This window comes from Rhinolophus sinicus, linkage group LG07, assembly GCF_036562045.2.
Source record: "Rhinolophus sinicus isolate RSC01 linkage group LG07, ASM3656204v1, whole genome shotgun sequence".
NCBI classification, from domain to species: Eukaryota; Metazoa; Chordata; class Mammalia; order Chiroptera; family Rhinolophidae; genus Rhinolophus; species Rhinolophus sinicus.
Window position 1 is genome coordinate 119,703,922 of NC_133757.1, and position 23,118 is coordinate 119,727,039.

The window sequence follows — 23,118 nt, forward strand, 5'->3', positions numbered from 1 at the left end:
ATTTTATTAGAACCATATGTGAAATATTGTTATACTGCACTGAACTCTAAGAGCACATTACCCTTTATTTTATGAATATTTAGGTACCTACTGGGTGCCACACACCATGCCAGGAGCAGAAGATGAAAGAAAACCCCAGTAGGTGACCCTGTCTGAACACTTGTGTTCAGAGATCCTATAACTAGACTCAACTAGTTACTTCCGATTGGTTTAAACTCTCACTCTAAGTGCATGTGGTTGAACTTGGAGGATTGTGAAGGAATGAGTCCACCACTGTTCCAACATTTAGAAGCTACTGGCCATCAGTGCACACACCACAGGCCATTTCTCGGCTGCCTTGGGAGTCTTCAAGTTCCAATTAGTTACATAGTTGTTATATTATCTACTCATTGTCCTTCAACTCTGGCAAGCTCACCCAAAGTGGGAGAAAAAACACTTTCTGTGTCTCTGAACAAAGATCTCTTCTGTGTTTCACAAAAAACAGAAGCAAGCAAAAACTAACAAAATACTTCCCCAGCTAGACAAGAGGAAAGGAAAGTGTTTTTGTTATACATAGAGGAGGACGGGGGCACACATCTGACCCATTTGTACAGGTAGTGCACTAACCACTGACTTCACGGCCCTTTTATAAGATCTGGCTTCGACTTACAGAAAACTTGAGAAATAGTACAGAGCTCCCATGCTGCACTCCCGCCTCAGGGCCCTGCGGTTTCCCATATTATTTACATCTCATATTAGTATGGTTACAATTAATGATACATTATTAATATCTAAAATCCATATTTATTTAGATATCTCTAACTTTTATTTAATTTCCTTTGCTGGGTCTAGGATATCACATAATATTTTAGTTGTCATGTCTCCTTGGGCTCCTCTTGGCTGTAACAGTTTTCCAGACAGTCCTTGTTTATAATGGCCTTAACAGTTTTGAGGCATGCCGGGAACGTGTCACGTAGGGTCCCCCTCTATTGGAATTCGTCTGAAGCTTTTCTCATGAGTAGACTGGGGTTGTGCGTGTTGGTAAGAAGATCATGGGAATGGTACCATTTTAATCACAAAGTATCAAGGGCACATACTATCAACATATCAACTGCGGATATGCTGCTTTTGACCTTCTGGCTGAGGTCATGTCTGTCAGCTGTCTCCACTGTGAAGTTACTGTCCCCGCCCCCCTTTCCATGCTGTTCTCTTTGGAAGGAAGTCACTATGAGCAGCCCGCACTTAAGGAGAAGGGAGTCAGGCTCCCCTTATTATGAGCAGAGTATCTGTAGGAATTACTACGAATTCTGCACAAGAACACAAGAGATTCGTCTCTTCTCCCACATTGATTAATTTATTCAGTCACTTATTTACATTAGTATGGACTCAGGGATATTTATATGTTATTTATATTTATACCCAATACTATTTTGTTATTTAGTTGCTTAAATTGTTCCTACATTGGCTACTGGGAGTTCTTCAGTTGGCTCATGTGGCCTTTTGACATACTAAGGGGGTGCCAACAAAGTCAGAAGTCAAAGTCAGGAAAATATATTTATTAAACTCATAACTATTCTTGGTGCTGTGCTAAATTCTGTACCAAAAAAAAAAAAAAAGACATTAGTATGTATATTATATAATTTAGGGAGTTGCATATAAACAGACAACATTGGGTAGATAAACATGTGCAAGACTCAGCACAATAAAAACTAAACTAATCAGTGAATGGCTTGGAATGTTCCCAATATACAAAAGTGCAGAATAAATGCACATTGGGGAGAGAAATGGGAGAGTGGGAAAATCGAGGAGACTGAGCCAGGGTGGACAAAGCATGAAAGGATATCAAGATTTATTGTTGCCTCAAAAATGTAAGCTAAAAAGTGAATAAAATAGACTGCCATGTGTGTGAAAAAGGAAAAAAAAAAAAGGAGTGTATCTATATATATTTTTTCTTGTATATACATAAAATATCTTTGGAAGGATACACAAAATCTAATTATATTGGTTGTTTGTAGAAATGGGAACTGGTTGGATGGAGTGGGAACAGAGAGGGAAGAAAATTTCTTATTCTATATACTTTTACATTTTTTAAAATTTGAATTATGCTATCTTTTTAAAAATTAAAGAAATTAAACTTAAAAATTTGATGGGTCAAAAAGAAATTTTTCAGAATACTTATGATATGGAATAGGAAAAAGTGTGCATGCATACATACTTGTACAATACATTAAAAGAATTTTGTGTCACAGTGCCACTAACTCAACCCTAATTAGTAAGAAAAAAAGAAATGACCATGGCAGAAGTTCCAACTCTGTAATCCAGGCCTGGAAGCCACGCATAACACCCACTGATGTGAATAAAGCAGAACCAGGAACCAATTGCTGAAGAAGTGGGTCTAAGCCACTCAGCTTCCTAGAGAGATCTTCCAAACTTTAGAGTCTAAAATATATTTAACCACGAGGTACAATTTCAACTTACTCTCCCACACACCTGCCATGAGGTATGTTGTCAAAGCAACTTGGTCAGCTTTTTCCTCCTCCTAGCCTATGGACATCTGTTTCCAGAGTTTCAAGATGGAGTATGGACCTGTGCAGTGTAAGACTGCTAATCACTCTGCTATCCCAGCAAACTCATTACCAACCATGGAAAGGTTACAGGCGACCCCCTGTAAACAACAGAGATAGCTTTTCTATAGCCTCATGGGGGCTCAACACCCTTTTCTGACTCAAAGTCACAATCTTACATTTCGCAGATAATTCCTTCTCTGAGCAATATGTAATTCTTAACTTGGTTTATATATATCTGAGTTTATCCTTGCTACTACCAGCATTGTTAAATTTATATCATCTTCACAATTCACCTGTAATACATTTGTCAGTGGCATATCCATACCACAGCTATATATTGCTTTATTAAAATTTCCCTAAATTAAAATTTCTGTATTGATTTTTAAAATCACGTATTTTCATCCAGTACATATATTCTGATTTCTTATCATTTAACCTTAACATCTTCTTGATCTTTCTTTTTTTTTTTTAATCTTGAATTCCATTCTATGTTACGGTTCTACTTAGAATTTTTTTACATAAAATGTTTCCTCTGTAAACTATCATTTAACAATTTTTCTTATGTTCCTTACTCTTACCACTGAAAATTTTGTGACTTAGTTTTAATGATTCTTCATTATAACTTTATTTGAGTCATGGACATGAACAAAGATTTGGAAGGTGATCAGGTCAACACAAAATTTTTCAGTTGCCTGTATCCTGAAACTCATCTCTCTACTGAAATATTGGAGAACTAATCTTCATTTAAAGTGTATTAATGGAAGCAATTGCAAATTATATATATATACACACATACATATATGAAGTACAGTTAATAACGTGGACAATGTAGCCAGACTGCTTGGATTGAAACCCCAGGACTACCACTTACCAGCTGTGTAACCAGGGGTAAGGGATTTAACCTTCCCGTGCCCCTGTTTCTCAAATGCAGAGGAGGGCTGGTAATGGTACCTACCCCATAAATTTGTTAAGAAGATTATGAGTGAATATGTCTAAAGGACTTAGAACAGTGTTAATGCAATAAATTTAGTTATTTCTACCCAAATAAATAATTTGTGGGCCTACTACCTGGGACTTCTTTCTTTTTTACTTTCTTTTTTTAAAAAATCTGTCTTTCATGTAGTTTCCCCTTTTTGGAACAGTTCTAGATCCCCATCACCATCAGCGCCTGTGCTGGATTACCTCAATTTCCCACAGAAAAAGTCAGCTATGACTTTATCAACACCCTATCTGGCTTTTGGTAGGTAACACAGGTCATTTTTTTTTCCTCATTCTATTTCTTTCTCTGAATTCTTCCTTCTCATCTTCAACCAGATGCTACTTAAGGTGATAATAGAATTGAGAAGCAAGTTAGGAAGGAAAAGGCAAACTGACTTTTAGGGCCCTCAGATATTTTACGAGCAAAATGAAGACCCAGACATTATACCTAGTAAATGCTCCAGGAGGATAAAAACGGACAACCACCTCAGTGAGGCACAGTTACGACAGAAGCTTTTCCACATCAGCACACGTTCTGACCTTATTCTCAGAACTTTTTGCTATTTAATCCTTTCATGGGCGTTATATGCACTAGAGGGGACAAGAGCAAGAACAGAAGAAGCCATTCGACTTGCAGAGAGAACAAGGTACAGAAATTCAGAGGAAAAAGAAGAGGAGGTATTTTTTCCCCCCTTCTTTTTTTTTAGGAGCAAGTTTTGACAAAGAGGTAATGGGAGCAGGAATGAGGATGGTAAATGCAATAAGAAAGCGGCATATCCAGGGAGAAATGTGGGAATAAATGCAGTGCTTAGTAGATGGCAATGAGCACAGTTCTACTTTGAAAAAAGAAATCAAAGGGGGAAAAAATCAGAGAACATATGGGGAAATAACTAGAAGCAGCTGAAAGGATGAACCTGGAAAGAAGAAAAGAGCTTAAATGCACAACACTGTTTGAGAGAGTGAAGAAAGGTTTTCTTCCTCTTCAAGATTCCCATAAGCTCTGAGAATACAGTCACTATGATGCAGCCATCTATATGGTATTCATTATTTCAACCCCATTTCCCCTCTTTTTTTGACATTTATTTTCACTCAAATAGGCTGCAAATCTCTCTTACTAGAAACTTGCCAAATCCTATCTCAAAGTCTGTAAAAGACTTGAGGCTCTTGGAATAGAGTCTGAGGGGCTCACTGTTTGGTCACAGGGCTTTAGGCTGTCCCTGAAGAGCCACACCAGCGGCAGGCAAGTTCAAATTTAGCTCACCAGGTTGGAGGGAAGGGCTCAGGTTACTTCCTCATGTGACCCACTTGGCTTTCCTTTCGTCTGTGGCAGCAAACTGAATCTCTAGCCCCAGCCAACTGTCACAAATCTGCCAGTGGTCAGAGGATGCCCCAGCTCTTAATATAGCTTGAGGATCCGTGCACACCTTCTCCCAGAGAGGCTCGGTGACTTGCCACAGGGAGGGCCAGGATCACAGCCCTGTGTCCTAGCTCTAAATGCACTTCACAAGGAGGCTGGATTTGCAGAGTCTAATAATAGTTACATTATGCTCAGTGAAGAGCTTTCATTTACCAGGAGACTACTGTTTGGGCAAGTTCTTTTTTTCTTCTTTCCTGCCTTCTATTAGATTGATATTGATAATGTTTTCTGTTGTTGTTGTTGTTGTTGTTGTTGTTTCTCCTGGGGCCTATCTGCCCTCCTCTCCCCCTACACTGGTTTCATTTCTTTTAGTGGTTTCCATTTATTTAAAAAAAATAGATAGGATTTCTCAAACACATATAAACAGAAAGAATGGTATAAGCTTCCCAACGTATCAATCGCCTAACTTCATCAGGTATAAATAAATAGCCAGTTTTGTTCCATCTCTGAATATTTTGAAGAAATAGTAGAGAGTATATCATTTCACATATTTTACCTATGTACGTCTAAAACATAGGGCTCTTTTTCAAAAAACAAAATTATAATACTATCATCACATCTAAAAAAAATTAACAGTAATTTCTTAACATTATCAACTCTACAAAACAGTGTTATCACTTTCCCAATTGTCTTTACTCATCTTACATATGTTATTTCCTTTTCCTTTTTTTTTTTTACAGTTGATTCATTTGGTTCAGCACCCAAATAAAGTCTACACATTGCAACTGTTTGATAAGTATTTTAAGTCCTCTCTCTCTCTCTCTCTCTCTCTCTCTCTCTCTCTGTTTTCTCCCCCTCCTTCCTTCCCTTCCATTGCTATCTTTGTTTTCTCTTGTAATTTTTTTTAATCGAAGAAACGTGGTTTTTTAACTGAGTTTCCCACAGTCTAGATTTTGCTAATCCATCCTCATTGTGCTTTTTAAGAAAACATGTTCCACTGTCTCTTACATTTCCTGTGAAAATGTACTTAGATCTAAAGGATTGATCAGATTCAAGACTTTGTTTGTTGTTGGTAAGATGGCTTCATAGGTGATGTTACAGAATTGCTCAGTGTCTTTCACTCACAAAGAGGCATGTCTAATATACAGGTGGATTGTTGTGATATTAGCAGAACTTTTTCTGCTTAAATGACTGTGATATTTGTAATCACATTTGAGAATGAGGCACTTCCATACAGCTTTCTTAATAATCAGTCTGTCTTGGAGCCTAAAAGTGATGGTGAGGCTAAATGGAATAACATATTTATAGTAAAATTTTAAGGGCTATATCTAGAGAGTTCTTGAGTCTCCAAATCTCCAACATCAGTAATTAAGATATGACCTAATTTTGTCCACTACCTAAGTGACACTCACCAACCAGCTTTCAAGCTTGGCTGAATCTTTCCTGCAAGTACTTGAAAGGCATTATCTCGTATAATTCTCACAAACCCCCTGCGAAATAGGAACTCTTATTGCTAACTTTAACACACCAGCACCTTTTCGGTCACCTGCAAATAGCAAAGCTGTAAATGTTAAATCAAAGTGTGCCTGGGGTTTGCTCTATTGACTGTAATAGAATGTGAGCATCGACCTTTATCATCATCAAGGTTTGTTGGACCCTTACCTAGGCTTTATGGAGGGCTACGAAACTAGTACAAAATAGAACCTGTCATTATGGAGGTCTTAGTCCTTCGCATTGTTAGTTAAATGAATGACACATGCATGCTCATTGTCCCTGGACGTTCTCTCTAGTTTTGGTGTGTAGAAGGTTCCCAGAAGGAAGAAAAAAAAGGAAATCCCAGTCAGAGGCAACAGAGAGAGAGAAGCAGGAGAAAGAAGCAAATAAAAAGAGAGATGTTTCCTTGACATAATAAGCCTTACCCATAAACTACAGCATGTATACCTTAGGCCAGAGGGAAATATAGTCTATTTATTCTTTCTGGTTGTGCGTTTTATTACTATACCATAAGATTGTAGCAACAGAGAAAGAAACAACAAGAAAAGCACTGAAAGAAAACAACAAAAGCAAAAATATTCTGACAGGCTGCTTATCTCCCTCATGGTGATGTTTTCTTTGGTCAGGCTGCTAATGTTATAGTTGGGAGGGAGCGTGATTGGAGGTTGGGGACAGTGAGTATATCCAGGAATAGTTCTCAGAAGTCCTCGATCAAGTTCAATAGCATCTTGCTAAATCTCAAGCCTAGTGATTTCTACACACTCTTATACACAAACACAGACACACTCTTTTGCCCCCGTTCTTTAGCAAAGAGAGGGCAGCTTAGAGCTGAAGAGAAAGCTCATATTACAAAGACTTCATTACTTTTACAAAATATGCACCCAAGGACATTTACTAGTGCACGGAGAGCTATTACCATAAATAATTAAAACTAAACTATTCTTCTCTAAATAAATGTATGAAGTATACTGGGTGATTCAGAGCAGGAAGATTTCCCAGCCTCCTGCTTTGTGCACACATAACGAGAATACACCCAGGCCATGGAAAGCGTATTCCTGGTTCTTCCACAGCGACTTTAAAACGCAGATTTGGATGGGGCACAAGAACTTAGAATGCTGAACTCCTCCTTTCTATTTATGTTGTTGTTGTTTTTTCCTACAGTAATTATTTATAAAAAAAACGAAAATGTTTATAGACATCTTCACATGAGGGACCCTCACAGCAATATTTTACAAATACTTTGATGTACAATTCAAAACGCCTGAGTGTCAAGCAACATGACAGTTCTCAAGCATCCCTGCCAGTCATGGAAGCCGCTTTGATTTGTGTTGAGGAGTTTCCTTCTGGAGTTTTCCCTAATCATCGAAGAAAACACCAAGCCATCACAGTGTGATCAAGAGGGTTCCTATGCCCTTCAACCCAAAGGATACACTTGTATCTTGCTCAAAGGCCTGAATCGGATACCCAATCATTGCTTGGCCAGCTTCTGCGTCGGTCCTGAAGGAATCTGAGGTTGCCTAGAGGGTGAAGAGCTATTTTAGGTTCGGTTTCTATAGTCAGACTTCTCTGTCGTTGGTCAGTCAATTTCCAGGCTTATCCTGATTTGAGTCTTCTCACTTTTAGGATTCCCAGAAACCTTGATGTCCGCTAGAATTAATCTGACCCAATTTAATGCTCCAAACTAAACTTTAATTCAAAGGCAGCTTACAGAGAACCTAACCTAGGTTTTTATTCCTGGAGCCTCTTAAAGCAAAATCAAACCTTTCCTTCCTCTATCCCTCTTTAAACTCAGCAGAAATCTGCTGTGTTTTGCAGCTGGCGACCCAAAGACTGGTGAGCACCCAAATGAAAAAGATTCATGTCAAATTTTAGGAAAACTCATGTCAAATAAGCATCATTATCAAGATAGGTTGCAGTAACAACTAAACCTAAGTGAAGATATTTGAGAAGATTGATATGTCACTTCATGTTAAACATCCAGAAGCCCATTATCAGTAATCAGAGGTATAGCAAAACAACGTACACACTTCATGCTGCCCAAACTTTTACACCCATCCTCTCTCAGTTTCTTTGGGAAAACTGCAGGTATCGTGGCCTGCTGACATGCCCTCATCCCTCCGACTGTGACCACGTCACCCACCACCAGCCTGAGCATGTACAGTATTCCAGGACATTAAAACACAGGTGTTAAGTCCGCCCTCTGGTCTTCATCTTATGTATTCTTTCTCCTCCCCTACACAATTCTGGAGAAATATATCACCTGAAGAGGCATTTGGGCCTATTAAAGGGTCAAATCAGTTCAATTAAAAAGTCTCATTTGACAGGTTTGTATTACACCTTATATAAGATGTTCTATCACCGATTCCATCATGAGTTATAAATAATAAAAGAAGAATCCTCAGAAGGTGACCAAGCAGGGGAGGCAACACCATGAGGGCACATAATAGAAGCCAAAGAACAGGAGAGGGAGACTTTAGAGGCATTGGAAGGCTTTCCCAGTCCAAACCGTCTTCCCGTGTCGGTTCCTACCACAGGCTGTTCCCGCCATGGTGTTTGGAAATGTCACATTCCTGTCCCTTTGGGCTACAGAGAGCTAGAAAGTAAGAAGCACCCAAGGCATCACTCCCCACCCCGTAGAAAATCCACCATGACCTTCTGTTTTGCTGAGCTCGGATGTGCCCTGATAGCACTTGTCAATGCACGGCAGAGAGCCACTGTCAACTGTGGTGCTAGCTCTCGAGAAGCAACTATTTGCTGTTTTGCGGTTAAGACTTTCATGTCTTAAACACTAAATGAAATGTCAGACACAGTGTCACTCTCAGGCATAAAATCTCGAAAGCTCAAATGTTTATATGCGCAGACTGTAAGACCTGCTAAAACGGGAAAATAATCGGTAGAGAAAAAAGAAAGGAAAGGTTGGGGCGTGAGTTGGGGGCAAGGAGCAGTAAAATGTCCTGAAGAAGGGACGGTCAGGCTGCAGTATGAATAATCACTCCGTACATGGTCTGCCGGGTGCAGGTGAAGTTTTCATAAAGCAGGAATTTTTCAGAATGAAAACACTAGACTTTCAATCCATTTGTTACTCTGTTTTACTTAATCAGAGACTAAGATGTGATGTACTTTTATAAATGTTTAAAATGCAGACAGAAAAAGAGAGATCGGAGAATAATTTTATTTTCCATAATTATTTACCCATTTCCATCTCTCCTGTGAAGTTTGTCCTGTAAAGAAAGACATGAGAAAGTGAAGAAGACAGTTAAAGGGCAAGTTCAGAAGGCAGGAAGTGTGACTGAAAGACAAAGGGCATACTGAAAGCCTGGTGAAAATAAAGCCAGGAATCTCAGTGTAATAATTACAGCAGCAGGGCATTGGTGGGGGCTGGACCTTCAAGTGTTTGAGGTTGGAAATCTGCAATTTAGGGGATGGCTTCTGCATTCCGGGTGGGGGTGGAGAACTGTAATCTGTTCTCAGGCCGAATCCTCGGTTCTGTTCAGGAAGTACCACTTTGGTAAATCTTACGGTAACACAGTCAGAAGGAAGGCCAGTGGGTCCCCACCTGGGTCAGTCCATTCAGGCTGCTGTAACAAAATGCCACAGACCGACCGGGTGGCGTATAAACAACAGACGTGTATCTCTCACACATCTGGAGGCTGAGATCAGGGTGCCAGTGTGGCCATGCTCTGGCTCACAGCTGGGGCCTGGGTGCTGTGTCCTCACAGGGGGCAGGGCTGAGGCGTCTCTCTGAAGCCTCTTCGATGAGGGCCTGGTCCCACTTATGAGGGCGCCGCTCTCACGACGGAAGTACCTCCAAAAGCCCCACCTACTAATACCATCAGCTTTGGGGGTTAGGATTTCAACATGCCAATTTGGGGAGAACAAATATTCGGAACAGCATCAACCATCAAGGGAAGGCCTGAACCAGCAAGTTACACAAATGCAAACACTGATGTGAACATTCTGTTTAATCATTAGTTCATTATCAGCGGGAGACTTGCATCTCCAGAGATGGAAAACATTTTCCTCCATAATCTGCATTTCAACTGCCCCACGCCTAACAATTATTTCTTTCTTGGGAGATATGTGGTTGGCCTTGTGCAGGCATCTGTCCACAAGGGGACCAGGAAACCAGACTGTGGCGAGAAGTGCCGGGCTAAACGTTTCTCCAGTTTATGCCCAAAGAAGCAGAATCCCAAGGCACTGGATGAGCACGTCTTCATGCTACCTGGGCTGTATATTGGACTGACGACAACATCTGTGGGCCTGGTGCAAAAGGGAAATGCAGAGCCCCTTGTTCAAAAAGCAAGACAAATGCCATCAGATGTACTAAGCTAGAAAGCTTTTTCTTTTCTTCCACTGTCTCTCTCTCCACCTCTTACGATGCTTTTATTTGCCATTTACTGTCACGCTCTCTAGCACCTGGGATTCTCACAGGCAAGTGCACATCCTCCCAGGTACTAATAGAGACTCTCTCCTTGGCCTAACTTTCCACAGACTCCTGTGACCCTGTTCTCAACGAGGCGTCAGCAACAGCCCCACCCCTCACCTTGGTGTCTGATCCCCCAACTTCAGCAAGAATCTTGTTAAGTCAGTTTAACAAGAACCGCCCCCCCCATTGCTGTCTCTTGTTAGTAATTTTCCACCCACAGGCCCCCCACTCTGCTCCTTGGCTGTAAACCTCTCCTTGCCCTTGCTGTGCTCGGAGCTGAGCCCAGGCTCTCGCCCCTGTTGCTCTAGTACTGACACCCATCGCAGTCCCGAATAAAGCCTCCCTTTCTGCTTTAACAAATGCCAGAGCGACTTTTTTTAACAGTGATGGTGCTGCAACTCTGATAGGAGAAGATTCATCATCGGACCCCTGGGCCTCTTTCCTGGGACCCCCGAAGCACACGTTGGAAACCTCTGTCTTCACTCCTTACTGATCGGGCATCCACAGGTGATCCAGTGCTTTGGATGACAGTCCACTGAGCACAGTAAGGACATGTTTTGATTCTGAGGATTCCGAATAGACTCTGAGGCTGGGCTATAGTCTCAGGTTTTTTGGTTTGAAAGGTTATGTCCTGGGTAGGAAGTTCTTCCTGGCTCTTTGTTTAAAATGGAGACTCACTCCCTGACTCGGACTGGAAATTTCTTCCTGGCCCTTTGTTTCCAGTGGCGATTTATTCCCTGATTCCTGGGCTGTAAATTGATTTCCTGGCTCCTTGTGAAGCCTCTTTGTTCTCTCTGTTTGATCCTGCTTTCCCCATGGGAACTTCTCAGTCAACTAAAAGCCCTTTCTCGAACTCTTGCTGACTATGTACTCCACCATTACGTCACTAACTCAGTACACTTCCTTTCTTGTTGGCCTGATTTTGAAAGGAAAATTTGGAAGTTAGGATCTCTCCAAACTGGCGCATCAGAAGACTTCTCCCTTTCTATCACCGCTGCTCCTTCTACCGCCTCTAACCGTTCCTTCATCCCTTGAATCTTCTGATACGTCTACCTTCAGTCTCCTGGCTCCTCCACTCCTCTGCCCATCCCGTTAGGCCTGTCCACTCCAGGCCCTGGAATCCCTACAGGAGTAGAGCTTTAAGCCCCTTGCCCCCCCTGGGGACTCGCAAGGGACTCAGGGAACCTTGGAAGCAACTACCTGAGGCTGAAAAGGAACAAAAGGCTAATTGTAAAAAGGCTGATTATAAACAGATGGAGTATTTCATCCACTAGATGAGCTTTGAAAACATTCAGATGATTGACTGATGTCCCCTCAGTCTCTCACCTATAATTTATTCCATAGCCTCCATAAGATTATGTATCATGGCAAAAGAAAAATCTCAAAGTTTGCTCCACAAATATTGGCAAAATCCTTTAGCTTCTATCAAGTAGGTAACCCCAACTTTTCCCATTTGCCAGAAACACAATTCAGCTAAAAATATACAGTGGTGCAAAGATGAGCCCCGATTATTTTATATAAACCAGTGAGTTTTATATTACTGTTTATCATACTCATGACTAAAGTTTTAGAATGGAAGCTATGTGGTCTCTACTTGTGTCTGTCTATGTGTTTGTGTGTGTTTATGTGTGTGTGTAGGTCACGTATATGGATGTGTGATATTTTTCTACCTCCACATGGTATTACCAAATTAATTCACAGAATCCCATAAAGGAACTCTATTCAAATTGGCTTGAGATCATTAAGCCCTTATATAAATAAAATATCCCTAAAACACTTAGACATATAGAAACTAACACAACTGTTTTTCAAGTTCATGTGACCTGAATAAATCTTTGATAAATAAGACAAGTTTGGTACTGCTTGATTAATCAAAATCAGAGTTTCAGAGTTAAGTATAATGCGAGCATACATTTTTATTTTGCTTGGCTTTCCTAGTCAAACAAGGTAGTATTATAACTATTAGGTGTTTAAGATTATAAAAATTCACCCCAAGACCAAATGGACAAGTAGATTCAGTAAAAGTGAATTTGCTGTATCCATTATCCAATACTTCATGGATATCTAACACAGCAGTAAAACCAAACCCGTGTATTTAACCTTTATAGGCTTTGCTTTGTGACACTTGCCTAACATGCGTATGCTGCAAAAATAGTTATCAAGGAAATAATGTGAGATGGTGGCCAGCTTTGCTTAGTGATTTAATATGTCCGTCTGAAATAGTTTCCAAAGTCTTTTTGGTGATTTCCAATCTTAGAGTTATGCTAAGTAATAGATATTTGTTAAATAGCTAGGTAATTTCTAAGTAAGACAAACAACTGAAACATTCATTATACAGCTTAAGTTTATATACTTTTGGCTTCTTATTTTCATATGGTACAGACAAGTTAAATGCAGTAAACACTTTCTTTTTGCCAAATTGAAAAGCTATACCATGAGGAAAAGTATACCTATAAAAATCGTGAGACGGAGTAATGGTTAATTTTATGTGTCAACTTGACTGGGCTGAAGGATATCCAGACAGCTGGTAAAACCTTATTTCCTGCTGTGTCTGTGAGGCTGTCTCTGGAAGAGATGAGCATTTGAATCAGTGGACTGTGTACAGCATCATCCAATCCAGCGAGGACCTGAACAGAACAAAAAGGTAGAGGGAAAGCAAATTCCTCCTTTACTTTGGCTGAGATTTCCATCTGCTCCTACCCTGGGATGTCAGACCCTGGTTCTTGTGCTTTTGGACTCAGACTGGGACTTACAGCATTGGCCCCTGATTCTCAGCCTTCAGACTTGGAATGAATTACACTACTGCCTTTCCTGGTTCTCCAGCTTGTAGGCAGCAGATTATAGGACTTCTCGGCCTCCATAACTGTGTGAGCCAATACCTATAATAAATCTTCTCTTATATATATATTCATATATATCCTACTGGTTCTGTTTCTCTGGAGAGCCATGACTAATACATATGGTATATTCATAAAATTTGCTTGTCTGCTACAGAATGGTGGTATTGACAGACAATTCACAATTTTCTACTTCCTAATGTTCGCTGTAAAAAAAGAAAAATGATTACTAATGGCTAAAAGTTATAATGAGTACACGTAAGTAAAACTACTACAAATAATAAGGGCAAAGAGAAACAATTTTGCATGAAAAGAGTCCAAAAAATATAGGATATGTTTTTGTTATGGAAAAAAGAGTAATTTTGTCCTAAGTTAACTGACTGGTTGCTCCAGAATGAGAAAGAGGAAACGTTTAGGACAAAAACTGAGCAGATAAAAAAGGTTGTAGAGGTGCGCAGAAAACGAATTTTGAAAAAGGAATCTTACTTCACGTGGCCAAAGCTGGCTCAGATTGGATGGGTTTATTTATAAGGTTTAAAAAACATGAAACCTTATATCAAAATTACACTGATGCAAAGCTAGAACTCATTTTTCTCCCTGTTAAAAATGATAAAATGTTCTTGGATTATTTAGTTTGCTCTTAATAAGAGATTGTAAAGGGTTTTCTTTACATTTTGTATAATATGCCTAGGACACCAAGATTTTGTGTCTTATCTGAATAATTCCTGATTTGTGCTTTATGTTAACCTTTATCATGTCCTTGAGTATTTAAGAGGGCCAAGTCTCCTGACATTTTAAAAGAGCTACGGTTTTTGTTTTTTTTACAGTTATTTTACCTCCTATAGTTACTTTTTAAATTATTTTATTATCACTTCGGTTAAATAGGTAGCTCAGTATTATTTCATAGTGACCTAGGATCTTACTTAATCAAATGTTTTAACTTTTTGACATTTTTGACAATTTTGCCTTCCCAAAATCAAATTTTAAGTGAAATCTTGATCTCAAATGGACTTTGAGATTTCTCAGAGGGCCCCTGGAAAACCTCAGAGGATTTGTTCTTTCACCTGGTAAAAAGAGAGTTGTTAAAACATAATTAGGTTTATTTGCATGTTGGATGGCCTAAAAATAATTGTCAAGAAGAGTGCTTAACCTTCCCTAGGTTGTATTTGTATGGGTAAGTGTCATTGATATAAATATTTCAGAAATTGTATGAAGTTCATAGAAATGTGTCAATACCCTTGCTGTCCTATGTCCGGTATAATGCTGTCAGTCCTAAGTCCAGTTATTATTTTTAAATGTATGCCACAGAAATAACCAAATTGCCTCTTCAAATGAGCTCGCATCAGATCATTAACCATGGCCATGTTAAGTCTTTTGTCATCCGCAGATAGTTACTACTTTACTCTGATACTTTCTTGGAAGTGTTTGCGATCAACTATAGCCCAGAGTGCTTCATCTTCAACAAGAAGAGGGACCCACGGAACCATGGAAAAGAACAGGGCAGGCACTCTGGGATCCAGGCTTTTGGTGGCACTGCTTAAATAACTTTGAGATGCACCACTGAACTGAGTAAGGATTTCCAGAACTCTAGTTGAGAAGCCGACAGGTTCATAAAACTGCTAACCCAAGATCAAGCAGAGCAAGACTGAATTACATGGGACTGAATTATCTGATTAAGGAACTTCGCTACTTTTCAAATGTTCTATTTTCTGGATATAACACACCCCTTTCCCTTTTCTCTTAAGCAAGCAAAGCCCACAACAATTTAGTGAGTGTACTTTTATAAATAGAAATTGAACCTTTATTTTTCTTTTCTTTCTGTCTGATTCCTCCAGAATTAAGAAATTCTTATTGATTACATTTATGTACATGGCAAAATTATTATTTGGATGAATTCAATAAGAATATGTCCTCCTTGTAACAGAACATAATTGGAAAAATTAATTACATATCACGTTTTGACTGGAATACTGTATTTGAAAAGGATAACCCATAGAATCACATATGACCAGACAGTTTTAAGGCACTAAGGCTGACTTTATGCAGCCAATGTTTACAAAGCCCTCTTGGGAAAATAAGCCTGGTACCTGATGTACAGGGTCCCTGGTCTTACAGGTGAGTAAGGAAAGTCACTTCCTGGCAGGCCCAGGAACCCCTAGGATATTTTGGGGACCTCGGAGAAGAGAGGAAATCACCCAAACCTATAGGTATTGCAGGTAAAGTTTGGTAGTGAGTTCTTGGCTTGGCTTCCTAGTTTCAAACGGTTTTTAAAAGTCTAATTTGAGATTCCTTACTAAAGTTCCAGCAACACAGACTTAAAAAGGCCTACATGGTCAATTATATTGTTGCTGAACTTATATAAATAATCAGGCCAAATCTAATGAGACCAGGTTTATTTTGCAAAAATAAGAATCAAAAAGGAAGGTGACTATAGAGAGAAATTTCGTGTTTCATAAACTACAAACTACAGGATATGTTAGTGTTTCATAACTTATAGGAAAAGTAGAGCACACCTCTGAGTTATCCAATTCTGGTTCTATTTATTGTCTTTGAGGTTTCATTATTTATCTGTAATTTGGACTGGATCCTTCTTTCTTACATTTTAATCAGTCCTCATCAAATTTTCAGTTCTAGTTTCCTCCAATTATCTGTCTACAACTCTCCAAATTAATGTTTCCCATTTTTCTCCCCACCTCCTGCCTTAGAGTCATTAGGAACTAAAACCAGACCTTCACTGGGGCTCCGAGTGGTCTTCTATTTAAAGAAGGCCTACAAGTAGAAGCTGGACACCTGCGACCTCTGTTCCTGGAGCTGAGGCCAGGCGGGGCCGGTCAGGAAGTTCACGGGAGAGCCTACATCTTCCATGCTCTGCTTCAGGAAATACCCACGACTGCGACAGTGGTGTCTGTGCTGTCATCAGAGACATTCAACCAGGAAACCATCAGATTGTCCTCATTCCACTAACTAAGGAGGTTTCAAGCCCAATATCTAGAAAACTTCTCAACGGGCTGACCTACTAGCAAGTTTTAACAGATGGTTCCGTTAGTTCTTAATGAACAAAAGGCAACCAATGAGACATGGGCTTGTATTGTCTACAGGAAGAAAGAATGTCTCTTCTTTCCTTGAACAGGAGGAAGGACCAACAAAGACTCCCACCTCACCAGACTTTAGACAGGCTCCTCTGAGCTCTCCTCTTGACTCGGCCTCAACATTGGTCTTTGCGGGGCTCTCAATAGCCCAGTTGTAGCGGGAATCCTGCTAAGTCAGTTTTGAGAGAATCCCCCACCCTTGGTATCTGATCAAATTCCTTCTCCCCAGCCTTGATACCTGATCACCCTGACCTGCCTTCAGCAAGAATGCTGTTAAGTCAGTTTAACAAGAATCCCTCCACCTTTGATGCCTCCTTAGTCATTTTTCATTCCTTGACACCCCTCCCCCACACTCTGCTCCTCGGCTATAAATCTCCACTTGTCCTTGCTGTACTCAAGTTCAGCCTGCTCTCGCTCCCATACCGCCAGTCTTCACACCTACTGCAACAGTTGTGAGTCAAGTTTTTTTTCTTACTGTTTGAATAAGTATCAGAATAATTTCCTCCTTAACAGGACCCTAGGTTCCCATCCTGAAATGCAGCGTGTGGCCTGCCAGGGTCCTCTTCTGCCACCCATGGGGCCACAATCTGTGCCCACCTAGGGGCAGACAAGTCAAGACAGGCATCTGTGCCAAGAAGCTCCAGGTACCTGGATCAGTGGGAAGGCAGAAGAGAGTTCTCGTCATCTCTGAGTCAGACCTCAGCAGCAGGTCTCGACCTCTGGTCACCTGTGCCCAGCAGAAGGGACATTTCACCAGGGTCACTGGCAGCACAAGCGAAAGGAAGAAGCTTGAACAGAAGTAAAAAAAGAAAAAAGAAATCAAACTGAGCGATTTGTTCTGGAGCACATGAGGAAATCCCCAGAGAATTTTCCAGAAATAGCAGAGGGAAGACTTAAAAGGACTACATTTCAGCAAAGGGATCAGTGATAATTTAGTCACAAAAAGGAAATGTAACTTCGTTTTGAAGTTACACACTGCTGAGGCCAAAATGTATGGGTTGCACATTCCAGAAATTATAAATAACTAGAATTATCATTCCTATTCTAAAACGCAAAGAAAAAAAACCTACGCCTATTCACTCCTTTAAAAAACAAAATAAAAATGATTTCTTGGATACGACACCAAAAGCACAGGCAACAAAAGAAAAAAATAGGCAAAATGGATTTCGTCAAAATTGAAAACTTTTATACATCAAAGGAGTAAAAAGGCAACACTGAATGGGAGATATTTCTAAGTCACATATCTGATAAGGGATTAATATCCAGAACATATAAAGACCTATAAAGAGGTGGATGGGAGTATTGTTTAATGGGTACAGAATTGCAGTATGTCATGATGAAAAAGTGCTGGAGATGGACGGTGGTGATGGTTCTACAACAACGTGAATGTACTCAATGACATTAAAAATGGTAAATTTCACGTATATTTTACTATAATAAAGAAAAAAAAAAAAAACAGAAAAATGTAACTACCAAAAATCCTGAACTTATTAAACCAATAAATTAGGAGATGGTAATGGGACTGTAAAAGGATTTGTCAATTTTTCCATGATTTCCTTTAAGGAAGATGCTTTCCTAAAGCTTTCCTGTCTCTTCACAGATCATTAAACCCTTGTTAAAGCAGTCAAAAGTAGGTAAAAAGGAAAAAGTAAAGAAAAAAGAAACTATACTAGAGACCTTTGCAAAACTATGTCTGAGTCTTTAGAAGGCTATTGAGTATTCTGCTTATGTGGTTTCCAAATGTTTTGTTTTGAAAACTTATAGGTATAGTACAATGAACTTCCTTACATCTGTCACTTAGGTTATCACTTACTAACAATTTGCCACATTATCTTTCTCTCTCAATGTATACAATGATTTTAATTTTATTATTACTTTTGGGAAACTATTAAAGCTTACAGAGTAAATTGCAGACCTCATGATTCTTTACCCCTAAGTATTTAGCATGTATTTCATAAAAACGATTTGTATTGCATAGCAACAGTGCGATGATCAAATTCTGGGACTTTAATATTGACTCAGTCCTGTACAAGCATCTACAAATTTCTCCAGTTGTCCCCTTAACAGCATTTATGGAAAAATAATGATCTTTTCTATACAGAACCCGATCCCGATCTGCATTTGTTTGTCCTGTTCTTTACTCTCTTTTAAATCTGGAACACTTCTTCAGCCTTCCGTGACATGAACAATTTTGGAATTTAGACCAATTATAGTATGTCCCTCAATTAGGGCTGTTCTAATTCTTTTTTTTTTTTTTTTTTTTTAGTTTCTGGCTACGTGTTTTGTGCAGGAACACTACACAGGTAATGCTGTGTCTTGAGTGCATCACATTAGGAGGTAGATGATACCAGTTTGTCATTTCTTCCGTGGTCTCTCTTGGTTAAGGTACTGCCCAGCTCTCTCTCCTACAAGGTTACTATTTTCCCCTTTGTTATTGTAATATGTGAATACCTGAAGACTAAGTAGATATCCCATCAAAGTTGAACCAGATGATTTTAGCATCCTTTGATGCTTCTGGCCTTAATCAGTTGTTTCTATGATGGTTGCAAAATGGTAACTTTCTAACTCTATCGTTTCTTTTACTGAATGTTGTTTTAAAATGGAATGTTTTTGTAGTAACTAAACTCATTATTTTATATGGCAAACATATCGAAAATAAATTTGCATTATGACTGTTAACGTGAAAAAAGTGCATTACATTTTTTACCTACACAAGATATAAAAAAGGTAATTAAAGACATATGGAAAAATCAACAAGTAATTCCGTTTTCTTTCCAAAAAATAGAAAATTATTTTGGATGAAAATAGTCATCTAAGAATATGCTAGTGTTTAATATAAAGAGATCTATCTCCAAGATAAGGATTTAGAGAATAGATAAAACTTTTTAAAGTAATCTGATTATAAATAACCAAGCTAAGAATAAACAACAATTAGTGGTTAGTATAAAGGTACCAGATTGGTTCTGGGTATTTCTTTAAAGCTTATTTTAAGCATTATTTTAACACGACGTGTACGTGTAGTAATTCCAACTGTACTTAGCTGTTTTTAAAGTACACTTTATATTATTTTTACTTAAAAAATTTTGAGTGTGCTAATATTTTTTTCTCAGTTTCTTATACCTTAAGTCTAACTAGGCCGTGACCCACAGAACTAAGGGATCATGACTTATATAACAGCACAATACAGTAATTGCACATTATAAACTAGAAAAGAAACATCTTCAGATGCTGCACTTGCAAAAATATATTAAGTGAGAAAAATCTGAACTTTGACAGCACAGAAGAGACACCCGGGAGTGTTTAGCACGTGCAGGCCCAGGCCCACCAGCTCAGCTCAGGCAAGTTGGAAAAGCTCCCTAACGTCCAGCCAGAGTTGAGGACCACCACCCAAGTCTGTCTGCGACTGAGGAAGCAGTCTGATCCCAGGCTGGTAAAGCTCCATTGCTTGTTCATCCCAGGCTAGTAGCTTTCATTTTTCCCAAAGCCCCTTGGGATCTGGCTAGAGAGAGCCTCTTCCCACAGCTGTAAGCACATGTCCTACCTCCTACAGTTCCTCTTTGGGGGTAGGACATACAACAACTGTTTCCATTTCTCCTGACCCCTCTCCTACAAGAGTCCTTTTCATATTAAGAGTTTTCGATACAACAAATGAAATAATAAAATATACATAGCAGAAATTGTAAATATTGTGAGGGTTTTAGTTAATTCTTAAAATATGTGTTTATTGAAACATAAACAAAATTCACCTTGCTGTTTTCCCTTCCCAGCTGCTGTTCTTTGATATTATAGAATAATTCTTGGTATTTTCATTATATTATTTTTATTCACCAGGGCTTAAGGTCACTATGATTGAATTATAAGAATTCAATAGATTCCTCATAAGAATCCCCCCAACTCTCCATCTGATACCCTTCTTAGAGGTCTCAATGATTTTACTAAGGCAACTATATTAATAGATCCATTTCTATGTATAGATGTGTGTATATACACACACACAAACATAGTAGGAACATACAGTGTAACATTCAACTGCTATTAAGACTCAAGCTACTTACACTTCAGAGGAACTGGTTTATGCAATCTCAAATTTCCCTGTTTGGCACACAAAAAAATCACCCTATACTTTTTTGCCACTGTATATTGAAAATCATAACAGGTATAAAGATAAAATATGTGTAAAATTAAAATCTAAGCCAATGAAATCCAAATTTTTTTGATGTATTAAACTCATTTTGTAACATGCCCAGCAGCAGTCAAATTAGAAGCATTGGATGAGAGTGGAAACAGGGAAATAGAAATATTAACAGTCATGATAACTTCTGCTGATTAGTAGTTACAAGAATTTGTTGAAATGCTTCTAAATCCTACTATGAATATTTTAACACCATAAAATACATTTTTGAGGTAAGCTCATGTCATAACTCTTATCCAAATATAAAGACTATTCCTGAATATCTCACTACAGCAAACTTACGTTCATTTAAGTAAAAATGCTGGGAAAGTCTAGTTCTTTCAAGTCCAAAACAAACACAGGTAGAATTTTAATCAGGGCCTTATTTAATCAGACATCTTCCTCTGTGAGCAGATTGTGAGCAGATTCTGCTGCTCTGGTCACAGTAAGTAACCCTGGCCAACGCTTGTTTTCTATGATCTCCACCCAGGAAAAATGGGTTTTTATCAGCACAAGTCCCTGATTGGATGCCATTAATATTGCATGTGGGAAAGAGAAAAAACGATGAGCTGATTTAGCACTCTGTAACTTTTTATCCAGCGTGCAAGTTGCCATTTTTCTTTAACTTGTTCACTTTCCCTCCACCTTAGAAACGTAAACAACCACAGTAAGAAAACTACACCAAAACTCCTGATGTTGCATCACTTCTTTTAAAATGAGACTATGACTTCTAGCTCCACATTCATCGGTTCACGAGACCATGGCAATAAACCAACAGAAAAATGCCACCATGCTAGTTAGCATGGTATTTAATCTACACAATTAAATATTAGAAATTCAGAAGCTAAACCTGGCTGAGAAGACTTGTTAAGATTCAGGAGAAGGGAAGGCTCGCCCCCAGCCCACGCAGTGTAAAGCTACATGATTCTGAAGAGACCCCTGGCCCGGCCTTCCGTTTTGTTCGATACTATAAAAGTTACTGCTGAATGGTAAAGAACATTCTCAGCCGAACCAACACGGGACATGGCCTTTACTGTGGGTTTTATGAGTCCCTGACTGGGAAGAGTAGCCTGTACTTCCAAGAGTGCTGCGGGGTTCTAATTTCAAAAGATTATGACCGATGTGAGAAACAAGACAGCCCTTCTCCTTCCAGAGGCATTCTGTGATGGGAAGGGCCCAGGATGAGGCCTGAGAAGATTTAGGTTCTCTTCTCGGCTCTGCTGATCGGTGACTGGCTAAGCACTGGCCAGAAAAAGCACAGGCACACCTCAGAGATACTGCGGCTTCAGTTCCAGACCTCAGTAAAGCATATATCGCAATAAAGCGCGTCTCATGATATTTTTGCTGGTGGAGCGTCTTGCCTTCAGTGTGTAAGAAATGCAACATCTGTAAAGCACAATAAAGCGAGACACGATAAAACCAGGTATGCCGGTACCATATAAAACAGGAGTTAAAAACAAAAAAGATGTAGAAGAAAATTATGCAGAGTCCGAGAGCATATTAAATTAAGCAAATTAAAGCTTGAAATGGCTGCCTTGCTATAAAAAATCATTGAACCTTAACCTAGTCAACCTCTAGGTTTCACTACCACTCACAGGGGATAGAGGAACAAGTTAAATAACCACAAGGAAACAGTCAGCCAAATCGACAATGGAGGACATCCTACAGAAAAACATGAGCCAGTTTCTATAACAGATTGATGCATTAAAAAAAAAAAAAAAAAAAAAAAGGTGAGGGAAGTGGGGAGGAGGGAGGCTCTCATAAAATAAAAGAGACTTAAGAACCATAACACACAAATGCATTGTGTGGACCATTTTTGCAAACAAACCAACTGGAAAATACATCTTTGAGAGAGCTGGGAAAACCTAAAGATGGCCGGACATTAGATGTGAAGAAATTATTCATTATTCTGCTGGCTATGATAATGATGTGGTGGTTACATTTTTTTTAAAAAAGTCTTGTTACAGATGTTTATTAAAGTATTTACAAGCAAAATGACACGATATCAGAGACTGTATTTAAAACTTTTCAGCAAAAAGGAAGAAAATAAGGAACGAAGGAAGGAAGGAAAGAAGGAGGGAAGGAAGGAAGGGAGGAAGAGGAAGAGAGGAAGGAAAGAAAAGGATGTGGGGAAGGGACAGATGAAACAAGATTGATAAAATATTAATTTTGTTGAAACTGGGTAATTAATAATACATGGGGGTGCATTATGCTTTTCTC

The 23,118-nt window shown here is 39.2% G+C and overlaps 1 protein-coding gene across 1 annotated transcript in view; it reads right to left on the bottom strand.

Annotated features, from left to right (window-relative positions):
• The window catches only part of JADE1 (jade family PHD finger 1), a 147,481-nt gene that overhangs the window by 82,436 nt on the left and 41,927 nt on the right, over positions 1-23,118 (bottom strand). The gene's annotated exons all lie outside the window — the stretch shown is intronic.